This window comes from Protopterus annectens, chromosome 5.part0, assembly GCF_019279795.1.
Source record: "Protopterus annectens isolate FY-2018-M chromosome 5.part0, PAN1.0, whole genome shotgun sequence".
NCBI lineage: Eukaryota > Metazoa > Chordata > Ceratodontiformes > Protopteridae > Protopterus > Protopterus annectens.
This window is the reverse complement of record NC_056735.1, coordinates 394,596,099-394,619,125: the sequence shown is the minus strand read 5'-3', so window position 1 is coordinate 394,619,125 and position 23,027 is coordinate 394,596,099.

Genomic DNA, 23,027 nt, shown 5'->3' with positions numbered 1-23,027 from the left:
TACTGATAAAAGTAATTTGTACAATCTTGGAATCAAACCTGTATAAAAAAAGAGAACACATTTATTTCCACATAGGTGTGTTTACCTCATTACCACAGAAGAAATGTTTACCAAACAAGGTCATTACTAATATACACCTTAAAGAATGAATGGTGCTATACTTCAATTAACCATGTGTTTTTGTAACATGAAAAGGTCCTGGCTTAAGCATCCTCAGGTGTGATGCAGAAATAATATGTGACGATATACTGGGAAAGCATATACTTGTATTACTTTCAGAGTAGATTTTTGAGTTCTGGTTCAGACCACACAATGCATTCTGTTTTACAGCCATACTTGAGTTATGTGAGGTGTGTAGATGGCTGTCAGTAAACTATGGAGTCCATTTAATGTTTGAAAATACATTTATAATAATAGAATCATAATTGTCATGCTACACCAGTTACACATATAATAGGTTTGATACCATGTGTATGCTCAATCAATCTTCTATACATAGTTATTGTTATGTATAACTATCTTTATATCATAATTTTTTGTGAAAACTTACAGTGGGACGCCCTTAATAAAAAAGTGAAGTGTGTTGGATTACAGCCCTGGCTCACCTGGGTTCTGGCAATGAATTTACATCTGGTGCCACAGGGAAAGCTAGGCAGCAGATGTATTTTTTACATTCAGTACTGTCCAGAGTGCTGAAGGCCATACATCACCACTTAGCCTGTTTGCGTGAAAGAAGCCAAAGCAAATAAAATTGTTTTAGTTTTTTCCTTAAGCAGTGGACTTTGTGCACAGGTGAGCAACAAGCAAATGTAACAGACAATGGCAAATATATATTCCTTATGTTATTATGATCCTTCCTTGGTAAAAGTAACTACTGTGGAACTCGAACCACAGTCTTCTTATCTTATCTATTGTGTACCTCAATGTATTTATACCTTGTGCTACACACAGTTGAGTCACAGGTGTAATTTCTGCACTCATTATCATCCAAGTTGCTGACCGCCATGCAATCCCTCTAAGCATGTTTGTGCTTCCTAAGGCAGCTGACATCAATTTTTTAATTTTTATACATTTAACCATATTTGCACTAAACCACACTCTGTACAAATGTTAAAGACCAAAAAAAAAAAAATAAAGTTAAACAAATTCTCTCACACTAATTATTCACAGTTGCAAGCCATTAGCAACTAACAGAGGTGTAGAGCCTACACTATGTTTAAATCTGCTACTCAAAGTCAAAAGTTTGATATTCAGCAATTCTAATGAGTTCACACATCATTTACATTTTCACAGTACTCAGAAGGAAGAATCTACACTATAAAAAGGTAACCATGTAGCTAGGGAAGTTGAAGGTGAGAAGACTTGTGTATTTTGACAAAACAGAAGTTTGGTGTTCCTTTGAAGGTCTTTTCTCTGCAGAGAAGGCTTATAATTTTGATAATGTATGCTTGTATTATTCACGTACATTTTAGATTTTGTAAAATGTTACAAATGTATTTATATATCCAGGAGAAAATGAAACTTTTATCTGTATGCACTTCTTATACTTCGTTGTTGGCACAGGCATTTTTGGCAGGCTTTTACATATCTGAGATAGACAGAGTACTCTTAGCATGACTATTATTTTTGTGTTTTTTCCAATGTTCTACAATATTGGAGAGAAATATAATAAACATGTCACTGACACTTGTGTTATGTTTCTGAGATAGTCCAGGGCAACCTCCACAGGAGTGGTGAGCACAGTGAAAAGTGACTGGCATTCATAAACCAACTTTTCTGTTAAAAATGTGCACACATCCTGGCAATTGTGTGATAAAGATATATACATTACTTCTGTGGTATTCCTTAGTCTATAGAAATCTTCATTTGTTTGGTGTTTTGGGGGTAGGGGAGCCACCTACCATTCTGTGGTCCAAAGTGTGTTCCAAGTGTTTTTCTGTTGAAAAAAAACCCTTTTCAGTGACATGGAATATTAGGTTATACTACAGGCTCTGAGGCAACATGCAGCCTTTCTGCTTGAAAGAGGCAGTGGGGATATGGCTACCAGAAAAGAAATTTGGAACCAGTTAGTCAACAATGTCAATACAGTCAGTGGTTACAGATGAAATTATGATCTGGTGTGACATTGAGTCACTTATATGATTTCATCAGCCTGGATAAGGACAGCTGCAATTGCTCAAGAACAGCTGGCTATGGGGGTGCTACTGCTACCGAGCCACCACTGACACCAAATGAGGAGCTCCTGTCCACTGTCAGAGATCCAGACAGTTCAGTGGAGACTGCACACCATGTGCATGTCAGTGCTGATGTTGTTGAGAGGACAAATGTGTCACAGGAGCATCTTCAAGGTAAGCTTACATATGACAACATTTATATTTGCTTGTAGAATAAAATATATAATATGATTCCTACTTCCTGTGATAATTTTTTTATTTCTGTACCTTTTGATAAGTAATAGAGTTATACAAGACAGTTGTTCAGTACACGTGGGTGTGAGTGGGTATCTCAGCCAAGTTTCAATTTCAGTTGTTTCTTACAGGACATATAGGTGATTGTGTATTCACTGTCCTCCCATTGTGATGCTTAATTGCCTTCCTTTCCTTGCTTCATTTTTACCAGGACCATCCTCCCTGTAAAGTGTAGAGACATCTGCACATGGTAAGCAAATGTTTATTTGTTTATTACTGAGCATTATTTAGCTATATAATTATCTATATGTGTGAGGAGGGTGTGATGAGTGTCTCTGTTGCTGCACCATCTGTAATTGTGTGACTAGTGTTACTTTTTATCATCTATATTAGTTTCATATTTAGCGGAGTAGTAATTTCATTCCTGTGTTTGCTGCTTATTATCATAGGTGATCCTGACAGTGGAAGTATAGCACTCCTACCACCTGATGTCAAAATATCAGTAGGCTCTGATAATGATGAAGATGATGATGATGATGATGGAAAAACAGAGGCACAGGCAGGGGATGCAGTGGTTGAATATGACACTGAGGCTGTGGTTGACACATCCCCTGGATTTCCTTCAGACACAGTCAGTATGCCTATGCATACCCATTCCACTGAGCCCTCAGACAGTGGACAGGATAAGGGTGACGCAGGTTAGTGTTGTTACAGCGGCTTCAGTGCCGGTTTTCTCTGGCTGTAGCCAAAGTGTGGGTGAGGTGCCATGCAGGAAGTTTGGTAGAAGTGCTCGGAGGAAGCCTGTTGTCCACCCTCCATCTGATCCTGGTGTGTCATTACACGCCACTCGACATATGTTTAGGGACCCAATGGAAACACCGGCATGTTCCACTAGGGGCTCTGAAGACATGCTTAGGGTTCTAGATGTGGCATAGGTTGACATGCATGACTGCCTCCACCATGTGGCCAATTCAATGGATTGGATGGATGACAGAATGGAATGGAATGGACAGTGTCTGTGATGGAATTATTGTTGGGAGGGGACAGCATTCATGTGGCTATAGGTCTGCAACATCATCTGTTGTTAGCCTGCATAGCCATGCCCAATCCTGCTCCCATAGTGGGACTACTTCCATTGCTCCATCAGTGATTAAAGTGTCCACACCTATATGTGGTAGGCCACAGGGTTGTGGACATGGGGATAGTAGTGAGGAGAGCTCATCCAGCAGACAACGATTACACTCAGGTACCACCAGCACATCTGAACAGGAGCATGGACATCCTAGTTCAAATCCTGGCAGAGCCAGTTCTCACAGTCAGGGGCAACAATGAAGAACTGATACTTCTACCATGGATGGCTCACACCTGTCTGACATCCCAGGATGTAGAGCCATCACAGAGCTTGGCTGTGTTCATGCAGAAACTCGCACACACATTTCACAGTTAGTGTCCATGTGGGGACACACACACACACACACACACACACACACACACACACACACACACACACACACACACACACACACACACACACACACACGCACACATACACACACACACACACACACACACACACACACACACACACACACACACACACACACACACACACCAGGCACATGAGGCATTCATGAGGCTTGCAGGTCATTCTGTCTCCATGGCCATTAGATAATTAGCTATATTTCTGCCTGCCTGCCTGCCTGTCTTTCTTACTCACACACACACACTCACTACTTTTGTGTCAGCCTTGGCCTCCTGCCCCTCCCAACAACACCCTGTGCAAATGATGATAACTGTGCCATCACCTTGTTTCTATCTTTTGGATTTAGGGATACATATGTATTTTTTTTCTGATGCACAGGGTGCATAGCTAACTGAGGGCTTAGCATATGTATTGGTGTTGCTATTCTGAAAATGTTACTGATTTCTTACAGTCTTTTAGTGCATTGGCAGATCAGCAAGGCTTATTGCTCCACTTGTGAGAATGTATGGGATAATTAAACTTTGGTCTGCTTTTTCTGTTTTGTGTGTTTTCAATCAATGAGGCATGCTAGCCAATAAATGGCAGAAATCTATCGATATAAGTCATCCTGTCACATATGATGTAATTGCTGGGCAACTCGCACACATTCTACTTAGGTACATTTCAAGTAACAATATGCAAGTTTTTGCCATTTATTTGTGTTCTTACCCATTTATTTTCCTATTCCAGGTTCAGCTTTTACCTTTATAGTCCTGCAGTTACAAGTGTTGTAATTCAGGGCTGACTCTGTCTGATGCTAGCAGTACATAGTCATTACATGGGTAAGTAAAGGTTGTGAGCTCTGCCTGGCATCAGTTTAAATCCCTGTATGTGCATATGATGAATGTTGTACCCCTTAGGCAATCAGCATGTGTACTATCTGTTGCCTTTTGGCCAGGGTGAGGGCATTTTGTGCACGTCTACATCTACCTACAACCACAATAGCTGGTGGTTCCCCCTCTGAGTCCTCACCTGCATGAGGCTGTAGTGACCTTGTCAGTGATGGTGGAATGTGTGCTCCTTCCCTTGGTCTTCCTGTTGCAGCTATTTTCTCAGGATAATGTTGTGTAGGATAGCACAGACAATGATAATTTCAGCACACATACTGGGATTATACTGCAGAGCACCCTGATATATCTAGGCATGAAAACCTTGACTTCAGTAGCCCAAACACATGCTCTATGATATTTCTTGTTTGAATATGTGCCTCATTATAACATTTCACCCTGGGTGTATGTGCATTTCTGATGGGCATCATTAGCCATGGTTTGAAGGCATACCCTGCATCCCCCTGTAAATGGCCTTGTGAGATCCCCTCTGGAAAACCTCTGGTAGACCTGTGAGCTGTGCCAGATATGGGAGTCATGGAAATTGCCTGGGTTACCAGCAAACATATTCAGAATGATTCCATCATCATTACACATGACCTGGCAGTTAATGGAGTAGAAGCCTTTTCTGTTTATGTAGACCCCTCCCTGTTCCCTAGGTGGTGTTTTGATGTCAATGTGCATGCAGTCTATGACACTCAAGACTTCAGGGAAGTGTGCTATGGGGTAGAAATCCTGCATAGTTGTAGCTCTGTCCTCAGGGTTATGGGGAAAATATATATAGTCACTGGCATGCTGTAGCATAGCCTGGATGCTGATGCCTCTGATATCCCCAGCATGTCCCCTGTTGGTCACTGAAAGGTTCCAGTAGCTAATATTCTAAGTGCTACGCATATCTTGGTCTCCACAGGTATTAGTTCCTCTCAATTTGCCCTTACTCTCAGGTGAAGATGACAGAGGTTGCAGAGTTCCTGGAGTGTGTCTCTATCCACACTGTAGCACTCTACTATTTCCACCTCAGGCAGACCAAAAAAGTTAAACTGGGCCTAAAAATCCTTCTCATATCTTGATCTCCACAGGTATTGGTTCCTCTTAGTTTGTCCTTTCTCTCAGGTAGGATGACAGAGGTTGCAGAGTTCCTGGAGTGTGGCAAAAATCCTCCCTTGCATTTGTGAAATATTGCTGCAAAACTTCTCTTCCTTGATCCTGACAAGTGCATGCCATCCTGTATGAACACGTGTGCCGAAAATTAAACTCGGATACTCTACAAATTTCCATTTTTTTAAAACAGGACATTTTTTCATATAGATATTTACCCAAAAAATCTTTTCATTCATGGTGACATGATTTTCCTTTCTATATGTGATTTGTGTAAAATGTGTTCTAACACCTGTACAAGTTATGCTGTCTAAGAGGGCTGTAAGTTCCCTACTAACAGTCAGAGACTCCTTGTGGATGGGATCATTTATATTGACATGAATAAAAACAGATCCATACTTCCTTACGTTAAGGCATTCTAAGGCCTGCCTCACATTCTGTATTTTTGCTCATGACAAGTATAACACTATTCGATGTTCATTATCTTCTCTGCAAAGGTAAGTATCAATTCCTCTAATAATTGAATTTCCAGTTACAAGAATATCTTTTCTGACCAGATCTGAAGAATCTTCAACTTCTAATTCAGTAATATCTGCTCTCTCAATTGCTACAAAGGAATGATCTTCATCATCATTAGACTTATTAATTCCATAGTTATGCAGAAAGAACACATGAGATCTGATGTGCCATATATGAAATTAAGTATCCTGTACTTTCAGGAAATTACTTTCACGATGAGTGGAGAAGCCAAGTTACAAACAGATGGGGTATTCAGAAAGATACATAATGCCATTGCACTGCACTAAATAACAAAAAATGTAGAGAGACACACCAGATATATATATATATATATATATATATATATATATATATATATATATATATATTTTTTTTTTTTTCACTTCAAAGCCGTAGACGAGGGTAAGGTGGTTCACACAGCCTGCCTAAATCTTGCCAAGGCTTTTGACACCATCCCCCACTCTGGAATTATAGATAAACTGACTAAACTAGGTATAAATCTCTGTCACAAGATGGGTTGCCAACTGGCTCACTAACAGAACCCACACTGTGAAAGTAGTAGACTCTAAATCCAACTTCAGACCAGTGACAAGTGGAGTACCACAGGGTTCAATCCTGGGTCTTCTCCTGTTTGGCATCTACTTTTCTGGAATACAGGCTAACACAGACAGTCTTCGGCTAACAAAGTTCGCAGATGACTGCAAACTAGGAGCCATAACTGAAACTCCTGACGATGTGGACATCCTACAAAAAGGCCTCACTGAAGCAGATGCCTGGTGTCAAAGCCATGGCCTCGAGCTCAATGCCAAAAAGTGCATTGTTATCCCCTTTGGTAAAAACTCTGTACCCATGAGCTACCACATAGGTGATAGTCTACTTAACACTGAAAGTGTGATAAGAGACCTTGGAACACAGGTGGACAGTAGTCTGTCCTTTGACAATCACATTGCCACAGTAGTCAGGAAATACTTCTACATGGCACACCTCATCACAAATGGTTTCTCATCCAGGAAAAAAGAGGTCATTGTTCCCCTATACAGATCACTCATTAGACCCATTATAGAGTACAACGCCCCTTTTGGTATGTACCTCACAAGACATCTACAACAACTGGAAAGGCCACAGAAATACCTCACAAAGAGGATTACCATCCTCATACAGATGCCCTATGCAGACCAGCTCAAAAAACACCAGCTTTACTCCGTCGCATATTGCCTACTCAGAGGCGATCTCTGTCTAGCATACAAAGCTATGTCAAACCCAGAGCTGTTGGACGTGCTCCACTTAACGAAATCCCAATCCCTCTGAGCTGCATGTTCTAGGGACCTAAACCTTGTCACCACAATAAACAGAACATGTTGGAGGGATAGATTCCTGTCCCAGAGACTTCCCATACTTTGGAACAAATTACCTATCTATATCAAACAAAGATCCTCATTAGCACTCTTCAAGAAAAATCTTGATGATTGGATGGGAAATAGGAAATTCACCCTGGGGATCACCTCTGCATTTCTGCTTGACAGGGGCACAGAAAAATAATTTTCTTGGGTGGCAAAAGCCAGGGTACCTTTTTGGCTAGGCTTGTATAGGCCCTAGGGCTGATAGCCTAGTACCTACCTATGAACATATGAAAATGTCGAGTTACTGAAAATGCAAACTTCATATGGTCGGGACCATATGATCGAGTTTTCAGAAACTCGAAATTCTGAAGTTAAATAAAAAAAAAGAAAAAGAAAAAAAGTCAAGCACATTGTTTCTGCAGGTGCACTTCCCATACCCCCCTACTTAAATATACCAACTCCGAGATCATGCTAGAGTGGGGAAAAGGAAAAGGTCCCATTCCGCGCTGTATGCAGAAGCACAGAAAGGGAGATTTCCCATTTCCTCACTATAGTGCGATCACGGAGATGGTATATTTAAGTAGGGAGGTGTTTGACTTTTTTTCTTTTTTCTTTTTTTTTTATTTAACTACGGAATTTCGAGTTTCTGAAAACTCAATCATATGGTCTTAACCATATAAAGTTTGAGTTTTCAGTAACTCGACATTCTGAACTGAAACTATATATATATATATATATATATATATATATATATATATATATATATATATATATATATATAGATATATAGATATATATATATATATAGATATATACATATATATATATACATATAGATATATACATACATATATATATATATACATATATATATATATAGATATATATACATACACTCTATGATTTCCAACATAGTGCCATTATGATAAGGACAAAGTTGCACATTAAAATATTGTGGCTGTGATAACAGCAGTAACTGCTCTGCTGGATTGGTAGCATTATGGGCAATCACATAACTACTGAGAAACTTTTAAGGAGTTGGTGTTCCCAGCATAATGCATGTACATGGCATTTCTGCAAATCACTCAAAAGTGAGCCCATATTTGTTTGTGTCTTTTGGCTTTTCCCGGTTAGGGGTTGCCACAGCGGAACTCCGGTCCGCTAATGATTGGCAGTTGATTTTTACATACCGGCTTGCCAGGCCTGACGCACAACCTTCAACGAAGGTGCGCCCATTCACGCATGTCTCCACGCAGAAGACGCTCTAGCTGAGAATTGAACCGGACACCGTCTTACTATGAGGCGACAACGCTACCGCAGCACCACCACCATACAATTCAATATTACTAAACCTGATATTTGAGAGCCATGAAGGAAGAGATGCAATTATTCTCTTTCTAAATTAAGATAACATAGCACAACAAATAATGGAGGTTTTTATGTTGTTTGTGTATGGTTGGCCTAGGGTGTGTCTAGAGCACAGACTGAGAAAGGTAGATGAATCCATAGAAATATGTGAACAAAGGGGGCATGATTCACCATATATTGAAGAAGTTGCCAAAATAAAATTTTGGATAAGTCCCAAAAATTTCAAAGATCAAATGAATGCATACCTCACTCATCACTGATACATGTAGTTAGATCTGAGAACCACCACAGTATGCCTTTTCCACTCCACACTTAATTGACTATATGGGAAATATTAAATAGAAAATGGCTATTTCCTCAGGGGAGGATTGAGGATCCCCAAATATCAGGCCAAGAAAGAGTTTTGAATGCCAGGTGGGTTTGCCTAATGGAATGCCAAATTTTCAGATGTTTGGGAAGAGATTTCATAAACCAGAATAATCCACAGGATTAAATATAATACAATATTATACTCAATCTGAGCCCACCTGGGGAGTGTGTCATGGTCTAAAGAAAATAGGTGAGACAGCATAAATACCTTAGAGTACAAGCTCCGGTCAGGGATTCCTAAACCTAATAAATCGGAGATGAGGTCCTAATATCCCGGTTGACTGTCTTCCTTTTCCATTTCCAGATAAAGCAATCAAGCAGTTTGTTAATTTTACAAAATGACTAGTGGGGGCATGAAAGAGAGCTACACAAAAAAACATAAAAATCACTGGGAAGATAAACATTTTGATGGCAGCTATATGGCCTGATAATGAAAGATGCAGACAATGCCATGAATGTGTCATAAAAATGCTTTGTCACAAATATCTATAAGGTTAACTTGCAGCATTATTGCAGGTTAAAACTAACATAGAGTGGGAAAGGCTTAGTCCAGCTATAAGGAAAAATAAATCCAGCTGACTTAAGGAAACAAGATGACACATTAACGGGGAAAAGTTTTGATTGGCTGCATTGATGCTAAGCCCAGAAATCTCTACAAACACATGCAACAGCTCAAAAATCATGGGGATGTCTACATTAGGATCACTGGTGAAAACTACACAATCATCAGCAAACAACAGGGCAGTAGGCTCTATCCCATAAAGAGACTAACCCATGAGTTTGGGATGTTTATTTAGCAACCTGTTAAGGGACACAATAGCTAATAATGAAAGAGCCTGGTTGCATCTATGAAGTGAAAAGGGGTTAGAAAGCATGCCATTGGTGAGCATTCTTCTTTGAGGTAAGTAGTAAAGTTGATTTAATGAAATCTTCTTTGAACCGCATGGTTTGCATAACAATCCAGATGTAGTTCCAACTGAAGAAATTAAAGAAAGGCCCTTTTGAAATCACTAGAAAGAGCCAAAATTGTTTCAGGGACATTTCTGAGGCCTGGAAAATGAGACATTATGGATCGTAGATGGTCTGCACTACTTCTCCTTTTATTAAACCCTGTCTGTGTACCTAGAAACAGCTTAGGTAATAAGGGTTCCAATCATTTGACAAGAATCTTAACATAGAGCTTAGCATCCACATTAAGAAGAGAAATAGGTCACTAGTTTGTAGGTATGGTATTGCTCTTTCCAAACATAGAAAGGATTGTAACGGCAGGAATAATAGAAGACATGTTAATAGTTTGGGAGAACTGAAAGGAACAAAAGACAGTAGTTAGTCCTGGAGTAAGGAGATTCTTCAGACACTATAAAGCTCTGCATTAAGCCCATCAGTTCCTGGAGCTTTACCCTTGTCAGTCTCAGAGATGGCCCTACAAACTTCAAATTCAGAGATAGGGGGAACCAAAAATTCTAATCAACCAGCACACAAAAAGTCAGCTTCTTCCTCAATAATGTATTTTAATCAAACAACCATTGTAGACAGAGACGGGGGAAATTCAGCAAACTGGTTTCTGCCAATTTGCCTTCATTGGTGCAAAAAAAGCAATCACTTCCCCAGCAATATAAATATACAACAAACCCATCCCATTGGTTGTGACACAAAAATGTTCATTAAGCCCAGGTGAAAAAACGGCCCCTAACCTGATAATCCACCTTTCCTCTTTATGATTCAAAATATTATGCCAACCTGACTTATCTTTTCTATTAAACACAACCCTATCAATAATACCAAAATTAATTCTATTAGACAGGTGCCTAATAGTATGTTTAAATAATGCATTTGATAAATGTGCACATCTAATATCACTAAGATGCTCAGAAATATGTAATTTTAAAGGTCGGGAAGTTTGTCCAACATAAAAAGCATGACTTGTACAGATAGCCAGATAGATAACCCAATCTGAATGACAATTTCTAAATACATGAATATCAAACACTCTAGATGTATTGTGAGACGTGAATTGCTTTGTTTTACAGATATATTTACAAAAACTACAGTATTCACATGGCTGACAACCTAATAAAAATTGACCATTTGATTTTGGATCGTGTTTGACATTTGATTTTGGATCGTGCTTGACCTTGAGCTCTGCACGTTTTCCATACATGTGAAGGTTTGTGGATGAAACCAAAATTTCTACCTGTTTACAGGGAATTCTTGTCAAATTGGCTTCATTACGCATGGCTAGGATACCACTGACATTATGGGGAACATTAAGGTTCTCAGCAACACTATATAAATTCTTAAAGAAATCAACCAAGATTCATATTTCAGTACTAGGTTAACTGCCCTTGTGGGCCAATTTAAGCCTAACCAATTATTCCATATGAGAATCAAACCCTATACCTTGTGTTTGTCACCATTATGCCAACCTTCCAACCTACTGACTTTAAGTCAAGTTTAAGATTTTACTTATGCCCATAGGAGAGATGCATAGTTTATTCATGAGAGACTAACACCCTGAATAAATCTTTGCTGTCTATGGGATTTTACCTTAAATGTGAGCAATATAACTGGCGTATTCCCTGAGCCCCTGCCCGTGAAGTAGCACATTACAAAAAGTTTTCATTTTTCTTTAACGGCCAAACTAAGTTGCCCGTGGCCTCCTTTATATGTCTGTAGAGATGCCACATTTTATAATCCTTCAACTTTACACCTATCTCATAATGTTGAGACATCTATTTCATATTCAGAGATTTTCTGCAAGAAAGCACTAATTAATAACTGATTAGCTCCACCATTTAAAAGTTTTGATTACAATATCAAAGATTCTTACCACACTATGATAGGCATAGCTAAAGGAGGGTTAAGTGCCATAAAGTGCTCCACTCCCCTACCTATACAGTTAAAAAGCACTATATCTTTGAGGATTAAAGGGTCACTTCTCAAAGCCATGTGCCCCTTGGAATGATTACAGCAAGCTGCAAAGATACAGCTGCATGATTGATGCTAGAGGCCAAAACAATGGCATTATTAATGACCATAGTATCCAAGGTTGTAATGATTAAAAAATAATCTATTTTGCTACCATCAGCAGTGTGAGGGGAGTTATACGTAAACTTCATATCGGAGGAGTTAAACACCCTCCCCACATTCATTAGGACTAAATGACTACTAGCTTCTTTGATAAATTTTTGTGATTTCATATGATTTTCGCTAAAATGGTTATTCCTGCCCTGGACAGAATCAGGAGGGGCATTGAAATCACCCACCACAATGCTTTCATCAGGATTTCCATCAGATGTTTTAATAGTACTGAAAAATCGTAAGGAAAGAAAGACTGCTATTATTTGAACCATAAATAGAGCCTACAATCCATAAACCTTCTGGAGATGAAAACAGATCCATGATCCTCCTGCCTTGCTTATCCATATATTTTTTTCTGGAATTTCCTATTCAACATAGGTTTTACCTCTAACAACACCCCTCTCTTGAACTTTGAGTCTATACTGCACAAAAGGTCTCCATCATAAAATGACATTGACATCCTACTCCATAAGACAGTGAAAGTATGTCCTGTTCCTGTATATCTTTGTATAAACTTTAAAGACTCTCCTACGTTAGGTAAGCTTCCTACCCAGGATAGCCAGCAGCCAATAACCCCCAACCCCACTGCTTTACTACTGCTTTATCTCACTTAATCTCTTAGCTTGACTTTTCCTCTTTCTTTTTCATAGCATCTTTTCTCCCTCTCTTCTGTAGCCTGCTCCTTGTTTGGTAATCAGTCACTGCAGTTATATAACTGGCCACAAGGTGGCGCCTTACCACTAGCCTATCTGTACCTCATAGATTTTTTTCTAACTTCCATTATCCCCTTCCATACTTTGCTTTTTAAACTGGGTTTTTTCACTGACCTGTTTCTTTTCCACTCTCCCCTCCCTGACCTTGGTAACCACTACTTCTACCACACTCCTGCACCCTAACTTAGTATACCTCCTCTTATTAGCCTATTATCCCACTTATACATTCTCTCACTCACTGACTTACCTGCTGTTTCTCCCACTCTATAGATTATCTTCCTTAGTAGTCCACTCTCTTGTGTCTTCCCGCTCTGTTCGCCCTTCGGGCTCACTCTGCTCCCCTACCCTGCCCCCAATTCCTACCCGCCCCCAGTGTCCCTAAACTTATACCCCCATAAACACACCCCCTTTACCATAATCCAATCATATAATCCACTTCCGGCCACACCCACCACCATCTCTTACCTCCCACACCCCCTACACTTTATCTCCACTCCCATCAGGAATAAAACTCCTCCCACTATCACTTGTCTTTATCTTCCAAAAATTCTACCTCTACTCTTAAGTCTTACCCCTCTAACACCTACTACACACTCCTCTACTATGCCTTACCAATACCAATTTTTACTAGTACTCTCACTCCTAACTACTCTAACTACTACCTACCTCTTAACCTCCTATGAACAACCCCTCCTCTCTACTCTTACCATCCCTTCCAAACAAACTCTAACACCTTTACCTGCTTTATCTACAAGCTTTCTTAATGTTATTTACAAACCCAGTTACTTTCTAGCTAAATATCATTGATTAATTTATATTAAATATTCAATTCTAAACAATAGAAAATTATTTGACTACCATTGTAAACCTCTCCAATTCAACAACTTTATATTACTCCACTCCTTAATAGATGGAGACATTCACCTTAACCCTGGTCCAAACCCTTCCTTACCCACCACAAACTGCAACCAATACAAGATAACCCCTTACCTTCAACCAAACCCTCCAAATCACTCTCAATAGCCCATCTAAACATACGTAGTATTTGCAACAAAATACCACAAGTTCATGCCCTTCTAGATGTTCAACAGTTCGACATCCTCTGTCTAACAGAAACATGGCTTAAACCCACAATAAAAGATAATGAAATTATCCCCCCAGGTTATAGTATCTTTCGACAAGACCGCACAAATGAAAAAGGTGGAGGGGTAGCAATTCTCTACAAAGCAGGACTACAAATTAGCAAAATAAATTCTAACCTACCCTCAGATAATAATGCAGAAATAATTATTTCTAGACTGCAGCTTAACTCACACAAATCAATTAACATCATCTGCTCCTATCTTCCCCCAGGTACAAATCTTAGAATACTAGAAGACATACTAAACTGGCTTTCTTCAAACCTCCCTCAGGAAACCATAATCCTAGGTGACTTTAACATAGACTGGAAGTTATGTAGCCGCACTAATCCATCCACCCTGATCAACCTGTATGGTTTCCCACAAGCTATAAACTCTCCTACCAGAACAAATAAACTTAATAATAAAGAAAGCATCCTGGATTGGATACTAACAAATAGCCCACAACAAAAATATACAACAGGAACCCTCCCAGACGACCTAAGCGACCATTCTCTAATATATATTATCAGATATAAAACAAGTTTAACTATCCCTATTTCAGTCAGAACAACCCGTACCAAAAAACATTTTGACCCCGAACTGTTTCAAACCGAACTTAAGCAATGCAACTGGTCACCTCTTAAATCTCTCCCTATAAATGAAGCAGTTAATTACTTCAATACCACTTTCCTAGCAATCTTGGACCATCATGCCCCAATTCGCTCCATAAGAAAGAAAAGTAAACCAGCCCAATGGCTCTCAAATCATACTAAGAAACTAATCCATTGTAGAAATAAATCTTGGGCAAAATGGCGTACCACAAAGAATACTACCGATCACCAAATATTTAGACAACAAAGAAACATAACAAAAAAAGCTATCCTAAAAGATAAAAAGAACTTTTATATCCAATTACAACAATCATCCCTTAAACAACCACAAACGTTCTGGACTTCTATTAACACACTTATATCCCCAAGCAAAACAGTCACACCTAATCCACTATGCTCCAACCCTGACTGCCCAACACAAACAGCAAATGCCTTCAACTCTTTCTTTACTACTTCTATACTAAATCTAGCAAACCATCAAACCCCTGACACCTCTAAATTGCCCACTTCTAACTCCATTCCTCCTCCTTCCACCTCGAACCTATACCCACATCCTATATCTCTTCCTTACTCCAAAAATTAAAACCTACTACCCCCTCAGCTGATAAACTACCAGCAGAAGTCCTCCAAATAGGAGCCAAAGCTATTGCCTATCCCATCTCCATATTGATCAATAGAACCATAAAAGAAGGAACTACCCCTTCTCTCTGGAAAATCTCTTACATTATTCCTCTTCACAAAGGTGGAAACTCCAATGATTTCTCCAACTTTCGCCCCATAGCTCTACTCTCTCCACTTGCTAAAATAATGGAGAAATGTGTCCACAAACAATTACTAAACCACCTACTCCATTACAATCTCCTAGCTAACTGTCAACATGGTTTCTGGCCATTCCATGGTACCACCACAGCCTTGTTATCCTTTACTAACTGTATCAACAAAAATTGCAAAAAAAATATTCTTTCCTCTGCGTTCTTTGTTGACCTATCAAAAGCCTTTGACATGGTTAATCACCAACTTCTCCTCCACCTTCTGAAGTCCTTCTCTCTCGACAGTCCAGCTATGAACTAGTTCACAACATACCTTGAAAACAGACAACAAGCAGTTCTCTGGCAAAACCATCTTTCAGCCCTCCTTCCCACCTCCCTAGGTGTCCCTCAGGGCTCCATATTAGGTCCTCTACTGTTTTCCATTTTCATAAATGACCTTCATCTTTCTACTCCACTCTCTACCTGCATTCAATATGCAAATGACTCTACCATTATTTGTTCTGGCACATCCCAAACCGAACTTCATTCTCTCACACAAAAAGCTTTCACCACTATATAACAATGGTTCTCTAACCACTGTCTTCTCCTTAACCCAAAAAAAACAAACGTTTGCTCTTTACACCCTCTCATTTGTCTACTCCTCTTCATTTCACACTCACATCCAATAATGGTACCCTCATTTCTCCAGACCCCACCACCAAACTCCTAGGAATTACAATTGACAATCACCTAAATTTTGACACACACATAAATACTACAATAAAATCTATTAACAGAAAACTTGGATCCCTCTATAGAATCAAACCTTTCCTTACACCAGAAGCCAGGACCACAATAGCTAGAACCCACTTAATCTCTACCCTATTATATGCTTCCCCCATATATATACCAATCTTTCTAAAAATAATCTCAGCAAACTAGCTAAATCTTGTAACAATATTGCCAGATTTGCTACAAACTCTCCTTACAGGACGCATCACTGTCAGAATCTAAAACAACTTGGCTGGCTTGAACTCCCTCACCAACTACAATTTAACCAACTTACAATAGCCCAATAGCCCTATACCAACCCAACAACACCCCAATTCTTTCCACCCTCATAATGTCATATAATAACCTGAAGAATCTACGCTCCTCAAACAAAATGTTGATTCACACTACCTTATCAAAAAACGTAGCAGGCGACTCCCTATTCTCGAACTCAGTTGGTAAACTATGGAATCTATTACCACATGACCTTACAACCCAAACCTCTCTCCCACTATTTAAAACTAACCTAAAACATTTCTTCACTAACCACTGGTTATGTTCTTGCACCAACCCTGACTAACTGTTATCCTTTAACTATCTGTTACACTCAAAACCATAATATACTTAACTATAAACCTCTTCATATAACTCTCTATAAACTAACCTCTTTCTTAACTACTAATGCTGTTAGTCTTGAGTACTATTTTCCATGTTTGACTTTTTAAGTCATTTTTTACTTTTTTTTTTTTGTAAAGCTGTTAACTTTATGATGTAATATTCTATGTTAATGCCATTTTTCTAATTTTGAATTTGATATTTTTGTATGTTTTTTTTACTGGATATTTTCTCCTCAGGCCTCTACTGAAAATGGACATGTATCCAGTTGGACTAGCCCGGTCAACAAATGTAAAATAAATAAATAAATAAAACATTGACACCCTCGTGTGTTCCTTAGCAATTTTGCATTGTTGATAGAAGAAAATGTCACAGTTCAGCTTCTGTAACCACTCTTTAGTTGACTTTCTTTTCCATGGAAGGGAAAGATCACAAGCATTGAAACTGGCCAAAAATATATAACATTGACAACCCACCAGTGGAAAGGATGAGAAAATACTAGAAACCAGGATCTTACTATGGAAAAAGTCAAGTCTAGTTAAAATATAGTGAATTATAATGACTGTCAGTAATAAACACTAATGCTAACAGAAATTCCTAAGAATTCCTGAGATATATCCTGTAACAAAGGAAGAGAAAACTAACAATGAGAAGTAAAATGTTAAGAATAGCATGTGCTGCTAATGACAAAGGATGATCCCATAGCAGAAGGGGATCATCTTTGAGGTCAACACTGTTAATAAGTAATAATAAAAAAAGGAAAGTCAGCCTCAGTGTATTTTGCCTTGTGCAACAACTAAACAGATCTGCACCATGTTGTCTAATCCATGATCTATAACAAAAAGTGTACATTCATTTGCGGTTTAAGTTCTGTTTTGCTAGGTTTGGAGGAAGTTAGGTTTTACATACTTATATTCATTTTATTAACATGGAAACTAGAAGTTTTTTTACGCAAACCAGATACACCAGAGTGACCAGGAGGACTGCCCATTGACTTTGGAAGCTTCTCCCCTTGGCTAGCACAAACTCTATTGACATCCTCCTCTTCCTCCATCGCTTCAGGAAAAGCTTAGCAAAGCATTTTCTCATCCGTGAAGGGCTACAACTGAGATGACTTACAAATGGTCCCACTTTCTGATTGACTATAGACAGATTAGGCAACTCATATAGAGGGCTGCACATTTCTCCATGCTAGTCCCTTTTTTCATATGTTCATATGATTAATGCTTAGAGCTAAGTTCTGTATCCACAACCATAACAGATTCATTGGAGATTACATTGGACAATAAATGGTCCTACAAAAAAGAAATCAATAGTCTCTGGAGAAGCAAAGGGCTTATAATTATTGCCCCATTTGATATGAAGGATGGCAGGGTAGCCCAGTCTTATAGAAATCAAATTTTGATAGCATAGCCATATGATTGACAAAAAGGTTTTCCTGGCATTGGAAGTTTCTGACAAAAAATCCTGAAAAACACAAACTTATTGACCGCAAAGTAAAACTATGAACCCTCTTTAGCATTTGCCAATAGTTGCTTTTTATCCAATTCATTTAAAAGCACAAAAATAATTTGCCTGGGATAACCATCCTTAGGGACCCTGAGGCATAGAGAGTGGTGTGCCCTTTCAATTGTTATAGTGATAGATGATGATAAATTCAGTGAGTCTAGCAACTTGGTGTGATGTCCCTCCTCTGGGCCAGTGATCAAGGAGCCTCAATCCTCACCACTGACACTGGTGGGGAGGAATGTTCACGGTGAATAAAATAGACACACACAGTATTTTCAGAGGCATCTCTCTCCACCAAGTACAATTTCCCTTAAGAGCACAGAGAATGCACAGTCCAATCAAGGGGCTGGGCTTTCTCTCCAGGCCCCAAATAAGACTCCCCACTGACCACTACAGAGCTGAGTCTTTAGCCGGGTGTTCCAAACTAAGTCCTCCACCAGTGTCTCTGTTCAAAGTAGCTGTAACACACACTCTTTCGAGATTTGGATTTTCACACACATACACACACACACACACACACACACACACACACACACACACACACACACACACACCTGGGAAATGCTAGCACAGCTTACCCACTCTGACATCTCTATCTAGACTATAAGGTAGATTTACTGCCACCAAAACACCCAAAGCCATCTACTTTAAGGCTCTTACAAGGGTACTCAATTATACTTAGTAACATTAACACTTATAAAAATGGTAGTGTTAACCGAGCAGCAAGACTTTCAGGAAAGTAGAGCTACAGTGCCACTAAATAAATGCAAGTACTCTCAAAGGCTAAATATTTTCTAAAAGACCAGCTGCAATGAAGGGTTTATATAGATTTAATAATAAATAAAACATAAGAAAATGCTGAATATCTTTTTAAAATAAACACCAGAGTTTCAATCATAGGAAATATAAAAAAAAAAACACAGATAGAAAGACTCAGACAGATACAGAAAAAAAAACATTTAGCTAATCTTACTATATTCTTCTAACTGACGGAAAAATTACTGATCCCTAGTTAGTTATTAAAACAAGGCAAGATGAAAGTGGATGGGTGTTTCTTGTCAGGTACAAAAACAAAGTGCACTTATCACATCTCCCACTAGTATTCAAATACAATTTCAGTGCTGGCTACAGAATGACATCACATCCTGGTCACCTGACTCTGTGGTCATGATCTGGCACTGATGTGTCACAATGCACACATAGGTTTATTACGGCATCTGAAAACTTAAACAATTCCAGCACTTCACCCTTCCTGCAGAGACTAACAAGCCATTATCAAGCTGCATTCAGACTTTTGATATAAAATCTTTATGGCCTAAACAAAGTCATTTAATTTCAGGCTATTTTTCTTAAGGCTGGCTCAGCTGAACCTAATCCCTTCCTTCCAGTATTCTCTGTTAAAATATATACATTTCATCACTTACAACAATGCAGTCTGACATACATGTATATTTCTTTTCTGTCCAGCAAGACCCAGTGTTGATACATTTTTTTTTAACATAAGCAACTTTACAAATACATTTTGAATACAACCATCTGTACAGATCAGTTTCCTATTCAAATGGCATATAATTCTTTACAAAACTCCAGCTAGCTATGCTGGCATATGTTGCACATGCACTGTCCTACTCTGTATGGCACAGCTGGCACTACCTCACATCATCACACTTGGACTCTAAGAAATCCACCAGATTAGTGGGCTCTGTATCTTCTTTCAACTACTAACTGCAGATTGCTCCTCCTGCTATGGTCCTTCAGTGTGATCATATGATCCTAAAGATGTCTTAAGGTCTGCTTGTGAGAGTTAAGAGAGATTGAGCATTCCTGGATGTGAGTGGCTTGTATGCTGACTGTGGATTGCAGGATTCTAACACAGATTTGATCTGTTTGTTCCCCTCCATGATAGCTTTGATATTAGCTAAAATCTGAGCAACGAGGTCAATTAACCTGTCTATCTTTTCACCACAATCTGACAAGAACTGTCTACAGGCTGAAAGTCAGAAAATCTAGACTGATCCAACAGGCATGTCATTTTGCCAGACAAAAGGGCAAAGAAAAAGGACTACACAATTAAAAAACACCAAGAAATCTCCTGTAAAATATGTAGTTTATGAATAAGAAGGATTCAGAAATTTAAGCAAAATAGAGATCTGTGCATCAGAGAAAAACAGATATACAGCTTACACAATGCCAGTTGGCTAAAAAAAATCTGTGCATCAGAAAAAAACAGATATACAGCTTACAGATTGTCAGGTGGCTCCAAAACCTTAACCTGAAAATGCACTCTCTGGAGGCTCTCCTTGCACTGGAAGATGCTGATGTCTGTGCAGTCACAGAAACCTGGTTCAGAGCAATGGAGAGCACCCCTGCCTTAGGAGGTTGTACCTCATTCCACAAATTCCAACCCCAAAATGAGGTTGGGAAGGCTAAGGGTGGTGGAGTCTATCTTCGTTAAGGACAGGCACACCTCCAGACTAGTCTGCCAGCATGATGCACTAGAACTATTCCAAGTGCAAATGACAGTTGTCAAGACACTCATCCAAGTTATAGCCAGCTATAAACCCACCTCCATGACTCAAGACACCCACTCCTCTTATCTGGATCTACTTGACTCCATCAGGGTACCCCCTAACACCCTGATCCTTGGTGACTTCAACTACTCACCCATAGATTGGGTGAACTATTCCTGCACTAATGCACTCACTCAATGATTCCTTGACTTCAGCAGTTATAACACAGTAGATCAGCTTGTCTCATCCCCCACAAGGGGAGATAACATTCTGGACTTTGTTCTCACCAACATGGGTGACTGCTGCACCACTCCCATAATATGTTCTTTCCTGGTGAGATCAGATCACCGGACTGTCTCGTTCAAAGTTTATATCCTACCCACCCACCCACCCCGCTGTAATCAAGCTAAAAAACTTCTCAAAATCTTACTACAACCTCCTAAGGGTGGGATCTGTAGCTTCACACCACTGCCCCCTTACAGTATGCAGACAACTATGATAAACAGTATGCCAGTGCAGTATACAAGCACCTGTACAACTGCATGGACTCAGCCATACCCAACAGAACTAAAACCTGCTCCTAAAGGAAACACAAACCCATCTGGTGGACATCCTCTATCAACAGGCTTTACAGCAAAAGAAAGAAACTGTTGTCCAAGGGTAAAAAGAAACAAATTCCAAATTAGAAAACTCCATCCTTAGCTTCAACAAGAAAATTAGATCACTAGTGAAAATCACCAAAGCCAGTTATGGATTGAAACTAGTCTCCAAAACAAAGGGAAACCACAAAACCTTCTTCAGTTATGTCAGGATCATCCATGGCAAAGCCCATATTTGTTCTGAGTTAGTACTTAACAGTATCACTTACACTGATCCTGTTGACTTAGCCAACCTGCTAGCAGATAGGGTCAGTGCAAACTTGACCCCCCATCCCCAAAGGCCCTTTTGACATTCCTGATACTTGTCCTGCACCTCACATCTCCATAGATGAAGTGTTAAAGGCCCTATCCAAGGTAAAGAACACAGCTTCCATGAGACCTGATAGTATCCAAGGCTGTATTCTGCACCATGTCCAGCAAGAACCTGCTTCACCACTGAGCACCCTATTCAACAAAAGCCTAAGTACAGGCTTCATTCCAGCAGAGAGGAGAACTGCCATTGTATTCACCTTGCACAAAGTTGGTGCCACTACTGACACTAGAAACTATCACCCCATTAGCTTGACAAGTCTGATCTGTAAAGCCATGGAGCGTATTATTATTATGGATGTCATAAACAAGGACATAGGCAATCTCCAAGCACTTCACCGCATACAGTTCGGATTTGTCAAGGGCAGATCTTGCCTGTTGAACCTATGTGACTTCTTTGAGACTGTCACCAAGGCCCTGGATGAGGGGAAAGTCAGTACATACAGCTTACCTTGACTTGGCCAAGGCTTTTGACACAATCCCCCACTTGGGCATCATCAAAAACCTAACACAACTTGGCATAAATCCACATCTCATTAGGTGGGTGGCCAACTGGCTCACCGACAGGACCCTCAAGGTCAAAATAGGCACCTCCACCTCCGATAGCAGACCTGCCACTGTGGAGTTCCCCAGGGATCTGTTCTGGGACCCCTCACCCCTATTGTGTGGCATCTACTTCTCAGAGGTTCAGGCAAAGACAAAAGGTCTGTGGCTGAACAACTATATGGATGACTGTAAGTTAGGTGCTGTCATTGACTCCCCATATGATGTTAACATACCACAAGAAGGTCTCACAGCAACTAATGACTGATGCCAAAGTCATGGCCTCAAGCTAAATGCAAAAAATGTATCATCATGCCATTCAGCAGAAAAATGGCCCCTACTGATGACCACATCAACATCAACCCCCTAAACACACAACCTGTGG